This window comes from Lycium barbarum, chromosome 8 (assembly GCF_019175385.1).
Source record: "Lycium barbarum isolate Lr01 chromosome 8, ASM1917538v2, whole genome shotgun sequence".
NCBI lineage: Eukaryota > Viridiplantae > Streptophyta > Magnoliopsida > Solanales > Solanaceae > Lycium > Lycium barbarum.
This window is the reverse complement of record NC_083344.1, coordinates 82216141-82230946: the sequence shown is the minus strand read 5'-3', so window position 1 is coordinate 82230946 and position 14806 is coordinate 82216141.

Genomic DNA, 14806 nt, shown 5'->3' with positions numbered 1-14806 from the left:
CTCAAATCTAAAATAATGAACCTTCAACTTCAAATTCCTATTTGAACAACCTTTTATTGTTATTGATCCATTTGACTCATTACTAAACTAAAATATTGACCTCAATCTCGACGATTGCTTATTCATAGGCTATTATGAGTTCAAGACAGGCCGCTATGGTGAAATTGGTAGACACGCTGCTTTTTAATCCAAACACCCCTAAAACTATCCCAAACTCTCTAGAACATTCCCCCAACTTCCACCCATAAAATTTTAGTCCAAATCAAGTGAAATATTGGGATTTAGGTTCGGATAGCGATAGTTGCAATTATAATATCGTATTGCGGTGAATCTTGGCTTGAAATCCAGGTGAATATTGAAGATATTGCGGATCTAGTGGGAATAAGGTAAGAATCTCTCCTTATTGATATTGATTTAGGTTTATTTATGGAGATAGAACTATTAAATGGTTAGATACTGAACTAGTTGGTTGAGAAATTGGGTAAACATCATATGGGATGTTTTATGAAGTATTTTGGTATTGATAATGAATTTTTTGATGTTAGTGTTGTTGTTATTGTTGTTGGTTGTTGGTATTGTGATTTCGGGCTAGGGATATAAACAGGGGAGATGCTGCCCGAATTTTGGTAGATTCTAAAGGGGTTTAATTTGAAGGCTTAAGATAAGCATATGACGATAAGCCTAACAATAATATGAATTCTCTTGAATGTAGATTTATGAGCTTGGGAGGATAAGCGTCAAGTAGTTAAGGAGAACCAAAAGGTATGTTAAGGCTAGCCCCTTTCTTTCTAAAGGCATTATTCTTTCCTTATGAATCCACACATGCTTTACATAACATCCTTATTCCCAAAAAGCTAGAAGTTCATGATTCTCAAAGTTCTTGTGATGCTTAAGATAGATGTTTGCTATGATGATAATGATGATTCCATTTTAGAGATCCCAAAGCTTATGGTCTTGATGTTATTATGAGATTATTGATATTTCATGATTTTCTTGATTTTATTCATTGTTGTTGATCTCACCATCTGTTACTTGTCCTTTCAAGTGGAGATGTAGCGATGATGATTGTTCCAGGATATAATCGGAGGTTACCAACCTTACGTCACTCCGATAAAGTATTAACTTTTATTTGGGCTGTCATGCATGCTATTTATATTATATATGTATATATGATATGAGAAAAGATGATGGCTTTACATACGCGTATATTATATGTATATAGGGTATGGGAGAAAGGTTACGACGTTATATACGCATAACAACCTGATCAGTTGGTATACTATGATATCGTCTCTAACGCGGGATATATGGGTATATAATGATGATATAATATATTTATGGATCGGGCTGCACGTTCCGCAGCACTATTATGTTTTATATGTATGAGAAATGTTTTGTGAAAAGGCTAAGCATGCATGGCATCCGCCTAAGAGGCATTCAGATGTATAAGTTATCTCTTTATTTCATGTTATGTTCCCTGTCTCTTGTTATGTTGCTATTCATGCCTTACATACTCAGTGCATCACTCGTACTGACGTCCTTTCTTGTGGACGTTGCGTTCATGCCCACAGGAAAGCAGGGTGACAGATCTGATCCTTAGGAGCTTCATCAGGGGAATCTCAGGAGCGCTCCATTTATTTTGGAGCTAAAGTTTGTTGGTATTACTCTTTTGTATAGATACTTGGGCATAGCAGAGTCCTGCCCCGTCTTTATGGATTCATGTATTCTATATAGAGGCTCGTAGACAGATGTGTGTAGCTAGAAGTTCCATATCATTATCAGTTCATATTGTTGTATTATATTTTGACAGCCTTGTTGGCTTATGTTTATGGGCATAGTTATTGATGATTATATAGTGATGTGTCATTATCTTATGATATATGCTCTTACAGATTATGATACCTATGAGTTATTTTTGTGGTCCACCTAGAAATGATTATGAGATGTATGTTCAGAGGTGCTCAGTGGGTTAGCTCCGGGTGCCCGTCATGGCCCTCTAGTTGGGTCATGGTAGTGAGGTTTTCACCGATCACCATAGCCTTCAGTATGTGTTTACCCAGAGAGATCTTAATTCGAGGCAGCACCGATGGATGGAGCTCCTGAAGGACTATGACATCTCTATTCTTTATCATCCCGGGAAAACCAATGTTGTGGTTGATACCTTGAGTCGCAAGGCAATGAGTATGGGGATTTTATCTCGTTTGATTATTTTCGAGCATCCGTTGGCCATGGATGTTCAGACTCTGGCCAACAGTTTCGTTCGCCTTGATATTTCATCCTCAGGCAGGGTTTGGATTTGTGTAGAGGGGATATCATCTTTATTGGATTAGATTAGGACTCATCAGTTTGAGAATGCTCAGTTGAGCAAGAATCGAGATGAGTTTTGAGGGGTGAGGCCAAGGAGGCCATGATTGATTCTGAGGGCATTCTTTGGACTAAGGGGTGCGTGTGCATCCCTCATGTTGGTGATTTGATTCAATTGATCTTGACTAAGGCTCGTAGCTCTCGATATTCCATTCATCCGAGGGCGACTAAGATGTATCGTGATTTGAGGCAGTACTATTAATGGCGTCGGATAAAGAGATATATGGTTGATTTCGTGGTTAAGTGTGGGAATTGTCAGTCAGTAAAGTATAAGCACCAGAAGCTTAGCGGTGTACTTCAAAGGATGCCCATTCCCGAGTGGAAGTGGGAGATGATTGCCATGAATTTTGTTGTGGGTCTTCCAAAGACCATAGGCAAGTTTGATTCTATTTGGGTAATAGTCGATCGGTTGACTAAGTCCACTCATTTTGTTCCAGTTCAGAATTCTTATACCACAGAAAAGTCAGCCAAGTTTTACATTCGGGATATTATGAAGTTGCATGGGGTTCCTATTTCTATCGTATCTGATCGGGGTACTATATTTACTTCCCGTTTCTGGAGGGCTTTTCATGAGGAGTTGGGTACCCGATTGGATCTTAGTATAACTTTTCATCCCAAGATCGATAGGAAGTCGAAGCAGACCATTCAGGCGGACATGTTGAGGGCTTGTGTTATTGATTTTGGCGATCATTGGTATCACCACTTACCCTTGGCCGAGTTTGAATACAACAACAGTTATCATTCGAGTATTAGCATGGCGCCTTTTGAGGCTTTATATGGTAGGAGATGTAGATCTCCGATGGGCTGGTTTGATGGGTTCGAGGTTCAACCTTAGGGTACGGATCTGTTGAGAGATTCCTTTGATAGAGTGAGAGTTATTCTGGCCAAGCTTTTGGCAGCTCAGAGTCGGCCGAAGATGTATGCATACCGGAGGGTCCGATATCTAGAGTTTGTTGTTGGTCATCAGGTCTTAGTGAAGATTTCACCCATGAAGGGTGTTATGAGGTTTGGGAAAAGAAGCAAGTTGAGCCCCAGGTATATAGGCCCATTTGAGATTATTGACCGTGTGGACGATGTTGCTTATGAGTTGGCCTTGCCACTAGGCCTGGTCGGAGTTCATTCATTTTTTCATGTTTCTATGCTGAAGAAGTACCATATCGACGGTACTTATATTGTTCGTTGGGATTCGATATTGCTTAATGAGAATTTGACCTATGTGGAGGAGCCTATTGTGATCTTGGATAGGCAGGTTCGAAAGTTGAGGTCTGAGGAGATTGTTTTTGTGAAGGTGTAATGGAAGCATCATCTTGTTGAGGAGGCTACTTGGGAGACTGAGTCTGATATGCGTAGCCGGGACCCCCAATTGTTCGCTGATTCAGTTACTTTCCCGCTCTTTTGCTTTCTTCACTCGAGGATGAGTGATGGTTTAATTAGTAGCTGATGTAATGACCCGCTTGATCGTTATAGTCTTTCCGGCACTTTTGCCCCATCCCCGAGCTTGGTTAGCTGACTTTTGACCCGAGGGGATTGTTGACGCACTTCCCGAGGTGTTTAGATTTGATTCGGGCGAAAAAAAGTTGACTGAAAGTTGACTTTTGGGTAAACGGGCTTTTTTGGAAATGCGTCAATTTTGAGAGGTCCGGATGGTCTTTTAGAACTTGTATGTATATCTAGTTTGGTTCCTAATGCACTCAAATGGATTTTGGGACTTGGGTTGGGAAGTGGGAATTGAGGTATCGGGGTTGACTCGATCAACGAGACCTCTGTTGGGTATTCCGAGGCCCCGAGTGCGTTCGTAGTATGTTTTTATGTGTGTCTGTGTATGTGGTTCGTGAGCAGATGGCCTCGAGTATTAGTCGAAATTTCGGTTGGGATTGAGATTATTTTTGGGGAATTCCTGTGATGCTGTCCACTATGGCGGCACCATTACCGTCCCAGCGGCACCGCCATAGCGGTGGGATGGGCCGCTGGGGCAGCCAAGTTCTTTTGTGGCCTGACCATCTCGACAGTCTGGGTAGATATTGGGGTAGTACCTTCGTAGCAGTCCCGATGTCGCCGTATCAGTATCGGGCCTGTTATATTCATTAAGTGTGTATTAAAAACCCTTAGTCTATTATTTATTACTATTTTGAAAATTGAGCTTTTGGGAGAAATTCTAGAGGATTTGTGGTGGTAAGTTTTTCTAATCTCTTTGCTAATTCATTATCCCTAATCATCTTAGAATCCCTTTCATCTTGTTAGTTCATTAAGCACTGGAAGCTTAAAAGTGGGTTTAACGAATATTCCTTCTAGGCTTCTAAATCATGATTTGTGGGTTGGATTAGCTTCATTAAGCATTGAATTGTTGATTAGAACCCTTATTTCATAACTTCTTCCTAATAAGATGCTAATTTGTGGAATTAGAAGTTAGGGTTTATACCTATATTTGGGGATTTTTCCTAGAATCCAAAATTAGAGTAAATTGTTGATTGTTCTAGCTTGCTAATGGTGGGAATTAATCATCTAGAGGTTTAATTTCATGTTGGCACCTTTAGATCCCTAATTTCTCCCTTCTAGTTCATGAACCCTATTCCATAGGTTGGGGGATTTGGGTCTTGATAGAAGTGGGTTAGTTTCGATGTTCTTCTTGATTCTAATTCTATTATTCGAATATGCTTAGACTTTCTTGATATTGAGGCTCAGCGGAAAGGAAAGGCGAAGGATTGATTGTTGGTGTTATTGTTGTTCGGCCTTCCAGGTAGGTTATTGCTTACCCTATGGTGAGACTTCGTTTAGCAAAGCCTATATTTAGATAATATTGTTGGAGAAAGCATGTAAACCTTTGGGTATGAAGTTGGGTTGGATATTGTCTTAGGTTGGGCCTTGTTGTGTGATTGGGGCTAGCCACCCCATTGTGTTGTGACTTGATTCTTCTATTATTGTTGGCTTGATGTCGTGTGGTAGTAGCAGGTATTGAGGACTATTCATATATCTTGTTCATGATAATGTGGTACCTCACTTGTTGATGTTTGATATGAGGATAGTATTTTATATGACTTGTGTAGTCTTCTATGATATTGTTGGCATACCCGTGCTTGGTACTTGAGGAAACACTGTGATGAGATAGGCTTAGTTTGGATGAAAGTGACGTGAGGTCCGATATCCGATGGTTGTTCCAGAATCGTGGTTGAGTTGTAACGGTACCAGGCTGTCTTTGGACCGTGAGGTACATGGATGCCGCAGGTCCTTCATGGGTTGTGGTGATGAAAATCCTTCGTGGGCAAAGATCCGGAGTCTCGTTCGACCATTGGGCAACTATCTGAAATAAGTGGTACATAGACTTCGCCACTGCACATGGGTTGTGCTACCGAGACATCGATACTTCTGTCAAGAGTGCATGTGTACACAGCGTTACATAGCATTGCATTGCTTTTGCATTCATGCATTATTGCATTGCATTGCGTCATGGCTTATATTGTGATGATCTGGTGATTACTGTGTTATTTGGATTCGGATTAGATATATCGAGACTTGGCGAACTTGGGTTTAGAGGCTACAACCTAGAGCGTGTACTTGGTTCTGACTTGTGTTTGACTTGTTGATTTATTTCCTTATCTTTCTTTGTTGTCTAGATTATGTTAGCTATACTTAGTCGGCCTATGATACCTACAAGTACTGTGGTTTATGAATGTAGAATTCTAGGTTGGATCTACTTCCATTTCTCGTGGTCGATAGTTGCTACCAGGATTGCTTAGATTCTACAGGGTGAGCACGATACATCCGCTGCCTTGAAGATTCTTCCTTGTTTATGTCTTATTTTCCATTCTGAGACATATTTAGACTTGATGTATTGTTATAGTCCAGACTTGTATAATCTAGTTAGATGCTCTTGTATGGATTAGACCAGACTCTCGGGTGTATTTTCTTATTTTCGCTCTTTTCTATATTATTATCGTCAGCCTTAGGGGATTTATTCTCTTTCGCTTATTTAATTATTTATTTACGCTTTTACTATCATTGGGTTAAGGGTTCACTTACGGCAGTGGGAAAGGTAAGTGGCCGCACGACTTAGCTAAACTAAATTGGGTCGTGACAGTAAACCTTGGATTTCCATTATGGAGCTAACATCATAGGAATATCTCACCTTGAAGGAACAATAATCATAAGGTGAGGCCAACATCAATAATATCGTAAAACATCAAAAATGTAAGCTTCAAGCATTTCTATGAGAGGAATCATTATGGACATCATTTGTGAAAGTTCATAACAATAGGATTTTGCTTTAAGAAAGAAAGGGATAGCCTTAACATACCTTGCAGCTTACTTAGCCACTCAGAGTCTACCTTCTGAGCCTAGAAATCTACATCCTAGATGATTCATACAACAATTAGGCCATAAGAACACTTTCATAATCAAACTTAGCTAGTTAATAAGTTAACGGAATCCGGACAACATTTCCCTTATATTATCTACTCCAACCAATTCCAAAACAGCTCCCAAACATCAATAATAACATCAACAATAACATAATCAAGATACTACATGACAAATATATACAAATCCATCCAAAACTTCCTTCGAAAATCAGTCCATAAGCCAACAACATCAACATATCAAACTACAACATTTATAATATGTTTTCCTTCACTTTAAACCATTAAGATTCTCCAAAAACGACTCAATATCATATTCAATATGAAGAACATACCTTATACTTGAATAACTTTAGCCACACAAACTTTCTTCAAGACAAAACTCACCACAACATCAAGTAGAAGCAAGAACAATCACTTTTCATGAACTAGTTTAGTATAATCTTGTTGGAGTCTTGATCTAAGGGCTATAAATGTTTAGGAGAAGTATATGGATCTTTCTAGAGCTCAAAAGAAGTGTAAATAATGATTGTAATAGTTCGCATTTATGCGGGTTCTTAAAAGCTAATACGAACTTGTTGGTGCCCTTTCAGACTTTATTTTTTTAAAAAAGAGTTGCCACCTAATTTTTAGGAAAACCGAGGGTGAAGGGTTTATTCAAATACCGTGAAAAATCCTTTGTAATCCATAGTTCTAGGTAAGGGTTCTGATAATCCCCTAGGGAAGGTGTTAGGCACACCAGTATTAAGGATCCGTACTATATGGCTGACCTTCGAATTCCAATGTATAAGTATTTGCATGAACTATTTATTTAGCATTTATTCCTGCAAAATCTTGTCATTTGCATGTCATTTTGAGAAAAAAGAGTTTGAACATGTTCCCTTTATATATAGGGTGCCTAGATTTGGATTTATAATATCCATATAAAATAATGTCCCTTGGTATATAAGGACGATATATTTTGTTTGTAAAGCGAGTATAAAAGTTGTCATACTTTTACACATGTTATTTATAAAGAATATAAAATTGTTATGTTTTGAGTACATAATTTTGTCCATGCTTAACTCATACTTTGTTTAGATCGATCTGTTTAATACGTTTGGAGCGCCTTATCCAAGAATATACGTCTTTTGTTATAAGTCTATGAAATCGGTCTCGGAAAAATTATAATTTTTCCATTTAAAGAGGTATGTCCGTTTTTCTTTTGGGCTTGGCTCAAATGAACTTGGGCATAAAACATTGAAATATCTAATATCATCAACTCTTCATCCATGAGTGGGCTTTGGCCCAAAATTCCATGAGTGGGCTTTCGTGTTTTACTGAACTTGGCCAGTTTTGGCCTTAATCATTTTTTCTAAAAAAAATCAATGGGGCTTTTGGCCCAATAATTTGCTAGATTTTATTATTAATCTGATCCAAAACGTTTATCCTTGTCCTTAGTTTGAAAATAAACTTAGTTTAATTTTTATAAAGAATATGTGCTTTGGTTTAAAACTCAGTCCGTTTTGCTTTAATAACGTTGCAACACTGGTCATTTCGAAATATCTTCTGTTTCTTGTTAACTTAAACTGTGTCAAATAGTTGGCTGATATCCATTCAATTTTTTGACAAAATCGTTGTGCTAAATACGGTTTTTTTTTTAAAAAAAAGAGAGTTTGGGGACCTAAAGTCGACTAAACGGCGTAAGTACCGTTGTCTTAGGACGTCTAATTCTAATCATAAACGATTCCAATATAGCGTGAATTTTTACAGGTTTACAAATACAATTACAACAAAATTATAAACAAAAGGAAAACACAAATAATTAAATAAAGAGAGGGGAAGGCTAGGGCGTACCAAGCCCCTAGTTAGCCATTTTCACCCATGGCTAGGCCTTCTACGCACTTTCTTTTTATAGCAGTTTTTTTTTTCTCGGACTCGATAAATATGTAAGAATTGCCTGTTGGGCCTTGCCCCAACAGGTTGGCTTCAGACCCGGCCTAAGTGTCCATGTGGTAGAGGAGAAGGGGAAAAGGAAAAAGGACCCGGTTAGTTTAAGCATACTGAACTTACCACACTTATAATTGTAGAAAACACACATATCAAACAAATTCACAAGTCAATGATGTAAGGTAACTATGTATGTATATACATGTATACTACAAGGCCACACTGGCAGGTATTCTGATAACAAGGTGTCACGACCCAACCCCGTGGGCCATGACTAGTGCCCGACCTAGACACTCGTATACGTACCTGTTAGATATAGTCAACTGAAGCTAAAATCAATATGGAAACTTTCAAAAGAACTTCAAAGGTTCATAACATCATCATATATACATACATACAAATCACCGGTCTCTTGGGGAGTCACAACTGATCAGAACATAATATGATACGCAAGCCGACAAGGCTGCCACAATATATCAACATGATACGCAAGCCGACAAGGCTGCCATTACAGAAGAGCATATCCATAGCACATCGTACAGACACAGCTGAACAAACTTATACACAACCCACACATATGTCTACAGACCTCTAAGAGCATCGATAGTGAAATATGACGGGACAGGGCCTCGCCGTACCCATGGGTAAACATATACATATACACCATAAGTTCTGTACCAAATGTCTAGGCTCCGGAACAATGGAGCTCTCCAAGACAGCTGAGTAGAAGTCCTAAGCTGAAGGGTCACCAAACCGACTATCTGTAACTGCGGGCATGAAACGCAGCCCCCCGAAGAAAGGGGGTCAGTACGGAATATGTACTGAGTATATAAAGCATAAGAACATCAAGTAAGATGAATCATAAAAACCAGTCTCAATAATTGAATGCATTTGTGGCTAACATCTAAGAATATCTGTGTAACCCGGTATGACTGAAACTGACTCTACGGCGTATGATAGGCATAGATTACAATATAACTGATAGTGCTGTGGAACGTACAGCCCAATCCATATATAATATAATAGTGTCGAGGAACGTACGGCCCGATCCATATATATAATATGTTAGTGCCGAGGAACGTACGACCCGATCCATAAATATAACATGTTAGTGCCGAGGAACGTACGGCCCGATCCATATATAATATAATATGTTAGTGCCGAGGAACGTACGGCCCGATCCATAAATATAATATGTTAGTGCCGAGGAACGTACGGCCCGATCCATAAATATAATATGTTAGTGCCGAGGAACGTACGGCCCGATCCATATATAATATAATATATACAAATGCATGTAAAACTCGAAAAAGAATACTCTGAACCCCTCTGGTGACATAAGAAGCTAATATGAAAAGTCTCTGGGAGTTATGGACATAAAACATAGGAGGCCAACGACACAAATATCTCTACACTCTCTAAGAACAGAGTCTTTGGAACTTGCTTGCTCATTGTGTTCGTTCATTTGATAACGATCATGCCAAAAAGAAAGAAAGGATAACTTTACATACCTTTAACGCTTATTTAAATGTCCAACGTCTACTTCTCGAACTCGTAGGTCTAAAATTAAGATAACATAAGCCACAGTTAAATCATCCACATCACTTACTAACCAATCGAAGTACGATGAAACTTAACGAAATTCGGGCAGCATTTCCCCTGGAAACTTAACAATCCTCGAGATTCCAATTTAGCCAAACATCAATCAAAATACTAATAACACCAACAATTTCATATCAAACTAGAATTAAATCCATTCTTAAATCACTTCCAAAACAGCCCAATATACATTCGTATACCAATGCTTGTATACACTTCTTTATTTTCGTATATCTGTAGTATAACAACAAACACGACAACAACAACAACTACAGCCAATCCCACGATATTCCAGCCTACAAAACAATTCATAACAACCACCAAATAGCTCCAAAATATTGTCACAAAACAGCCACGAAAATCATATAAAAACAGCCCGGTATACGCTTTGTATGTGATATCTTCATACACTTTATTCTCCCAAATTCAAGAACAGCAACTTGTCAACAACATCAACAATTATAATACATCATAAATCAACTAATTCCATCCATTTAATCCAACTAAAACATCCCCCGATCCATAAATCTCAACAAAACAACAAACGAATTTATAACGCTATTTTCTCCGTTCTAATCCGTTAAAACTCTAAATAAACTTATTAATAACATAAAAGGAATCTTATACATACCTTAGCAGCATCTCAACCACGAAAATATCCTCCCCCAGGATCAATATTTAGCTTAAAACGATGATGATAACTCGTACTACACTTTATCCTTCACGAGCCTCGGGATTCGGGGCCTCGAACTTGATCGATTCTCCACTTCCTCTCTCTAACTCTCCTCTCTCTCTCTCTCTCTCTCTCTCTTAATTGTTCTGGATTTTTCTGGTGTAAAAATGAGGCTAAAGGCTGAAAATTTCCCTTAAATAGCATTAAGGGAAATTGGCCTGACCCGACTTGGAATCGGGTTGGGCCCTTTTCACTGCCCAGCTTGACCTTTCTGCCTTAAAACGTCCATAACTCTTTATCCCGATGTCACATACAGGCCCACGACCTATGGTTGGAAAGGTATTTCAATTATCTACAACTTTCATTTTAGGAGTTTAACCAAATTCCCAAATAATAATGGGTTTATGGCCTCCCGAATTCAGATCACCCGAAAACGTAACTTAAAAACATCTTTTTGGAGGGCTTACACTTGGATTTGGCTCAAGGGTCCTTCTTGAGTTGTGTTTAACTTCACATATATTATCCATATAACTTGTCATATGTATATATATATATTTTTTTTTTAAATCTCCACATGTGGACCCCACCTCAGCTTACGAATAATCCAACTTACAAAAATACGGGGTATAACATACTTCCCCCCTTTGGAACATTCGTCCTCGAATGTTAAACTGGTCTTGAACTCCCAATACTTCCTCACGTGTTTCCTTATTCAATTATGCCCTCCACATGCCGTTTTCATTGGTCGATTCCCTTTAATTCACTATAACGCCTTCCAGGTCTCTAAGTAACCATTCCTGTAATATTTCCTCTTTCTCTCTCCTCGCGAGGTAATAATTCCACGTCGTTGTTTTTACTCTCATCCTTATTTCGTAGTCGGTTGTCAGTAGTATTGCGAGTGCTTCTGCCGAAATGTTACTATCTCTCTTGGTGCACGTAGTTTTAACTCGACTCTTTCTTCTTCTATAGTTACTCCTTTAAGACGTATCGTTCACTTCATCTTACCTCTCACGCGTAGACGTCCCTCGTCGATTTATTAGACTTTACAATCCCTGGAGTATTTCATGCCTCTGGTAACCTGTAGACCATTCGCAGACTCTACGAATAGGATGAAATTTCCCTTGGTGTAACATTATTTTGCTTCAATAACCTTACATTGCTCTGTGTTACAGTCCATACTCTGGAATCTTTAGCATCATGTATCACTTCTCGACTTTCTTATTAAACGATTTTAACTGTCACTTTGCTTTTAGTTCTTAATCTCGATCTTTAGAGTCGGCTATCAAGTAGCGCTGGAGTTCCCTCATGTTATAACTCTACATAGCTGCTCTGTGATCTGACTATCATTAGGTGGTATAATTCTGAAAGATTTTTTTTTGATCTGACATATAAATTCACTGTCATCCAATAATCAGCTTGCTCTGTTCGTCTCGCTTAAACCTTTTCACAATTTCCCTTAATCCAACTTGTAATACTTTAGGCATATTATCTCGCGTCGTTTCTTTACATTTAATTCAAACCCTCCTATTGCCTCTTTACTCAGATTTTACTCTTAGTTTTTCAGTCACGCCTTATGCTGCAATCTTTACAAGAATATGCGAAGGTGCTCAAATGAGCCCAAGAATATCTTAACATTGTTTCGCTAGTCTGTATGCTTTATCTTGTATTCTCCTCTTGTATCTTTCAATCGGTATCGGGGCTCAGCTATCGCCATGTCCTATCTGCCCTCACTACTAACTCGGTACTTTGGTTCAAACCATCTCACACCTGTCCTTAATATATCCAAAATATCGCAACCACATTGTTATTACTGAATCCTTGCTCTTCTTATCAAGTACTCACTTGGTTTCATTCTCAGCATACAAATATTCGTAGGTTGTATAACTATTCTTGTACAACTTGTATAAAATGTATCCAATCTTAGCTCTAGCTCTTCTTCCTCCTGGTTCGTTCTGCTTTACATATCTCATCCGTATCAAAACTCGCTCGTAGCCTATTTTATCATACTCCTTTCCTTCCTTTATTCGCCCCTTTGATTTTCTCATATCCTACTGTAGGAGATTTTCTATCCCCTCCTTTTGCTGCTTATAAGTCGCAATATCATTAGCGCACAACTCTGTTGCCAAATCTTAGCCTCTAATCTAGTATAGCATTGCTATCCTTCGTAATATCGCTCAAATTACTCGTTGCCATTCTCTTATCGTACTCTTTATTTTCGTAGCACCTACCTTTTAATGTCATATTATTCAAGATCTTCATAAATAATTCTCAGCACTGTCTCAAATACCATTTTGACTACCATCCGTTTCTCGCTAGCTTTCAAATCTTACCAACTTGTTTCAGCATGGGATCTCACTTGATATTTAAGTATCCATATTAAATATATTGTAGTGTCAATTGTTTCCATCTATACTTGCTTTGCTTTCACCCGCTTCCCCCCTTTGGGGTGTACTTATACCATTATCTGTTTATATTCCGCTCCATGTCCCTATTTCCAATCTCAAATTCACCCGATCCTTCTTCCAATTCACTTGGTATACTGTACCATACTCATGTCTTTCTTTATAATATATAACTTTGATTACCCACGTACGAAACCTTAACAATATCATGAAGCGATGAGAACCTTTCCATATATAGTATAAAATCTTATGTGATAATTCGTATTCGAGTAATCCAACCAATGTAGCAACTCATCCAAGGCCACATTCCACTTACTCCAATCAATAATTATTTAGTACTTGTAGTCGTTCTAAATTCTCAATTAGGTACCACTCATATCCCGGTGATAAGTATCTAAGGCTCTATTGTAACATTATCTTTACCCCAAGCTATATCATCTATTTCCTTTAATAAATTCACAATACCTCATTTGTTCCTCAGGCTTACAGTCCTTATCCTTTAAGGATTTCACTCTTTCCGAGGTGAAGTCATATATACGCGGTACTCCTTTATGCCTTATGCTCTTTCACCCTTGTTGTGTACCCAACGCTAACTTCTAACTTACTCAAAATCATATCGAATTCGTCTTAATAATGGTCTTATCTTACCACCTTGTCGTCATACTGCACCTTTAAGTTCGTAGCTATATATTTTCCTTTCTATTTCATACTCGTACTCAATTGATCACGTTTATATTAGGTGTTTCCTTTAGAACTCCTTTTATTTCTCTAGTCTATGTCCATCTTTTAGTCTGTGCACGAGGAATCTCATGCTACCTCGTGCTCATCTTTCTATAGTCTAGTCTTTCACAACTCTGTCACTTATATTGCTCATGTTCTCGGCTATACATGTCGTAACCAATTACTGCATTGTTATCTTGCTCGCTTCCTTCTGATTTCCTTCTTTCAATTAACTCCTTCTTTTCCTGTGCTCGCTTTCACTTTCGTTACCACTTGATCTCCATTCTGAACTTCCCTATAGGACTTTGTAAGTTTTGTTTTTCTATATTTGCTTTTCCGTTTCACACTGATCACATCATATCCTTTAGTTACTTCCTTGCTAGGCTTTACTCATTTCTATAACAATCCTTACGATATTCACATTACATCCTGTTCGTAATCCATCCTATAACGTAACACTTCCTAACCTTATTCACGATTCTTACTATGTTTTAATTGCACTCTGTGGAGTAGGCGTATTTAACCCTTCACCCTTTCCGATCAATCTTATCCTTAATATCTCACAAGGTGTCTCATCAATACCTTAATAATTTATCATAATTCTTCCTCCTCCGTACTTTTATCTCAACCATACTATCACTCCTTTTAACTGTAAACTCGTCGTAATTTATCCCTACTTATCAGTTCACTCGATACCTCAATAAAATGTTTTGTTAAGATTTGCCACCTTTTTCTAAATCATCCCTTAGTATCACAAGCCATTCAAA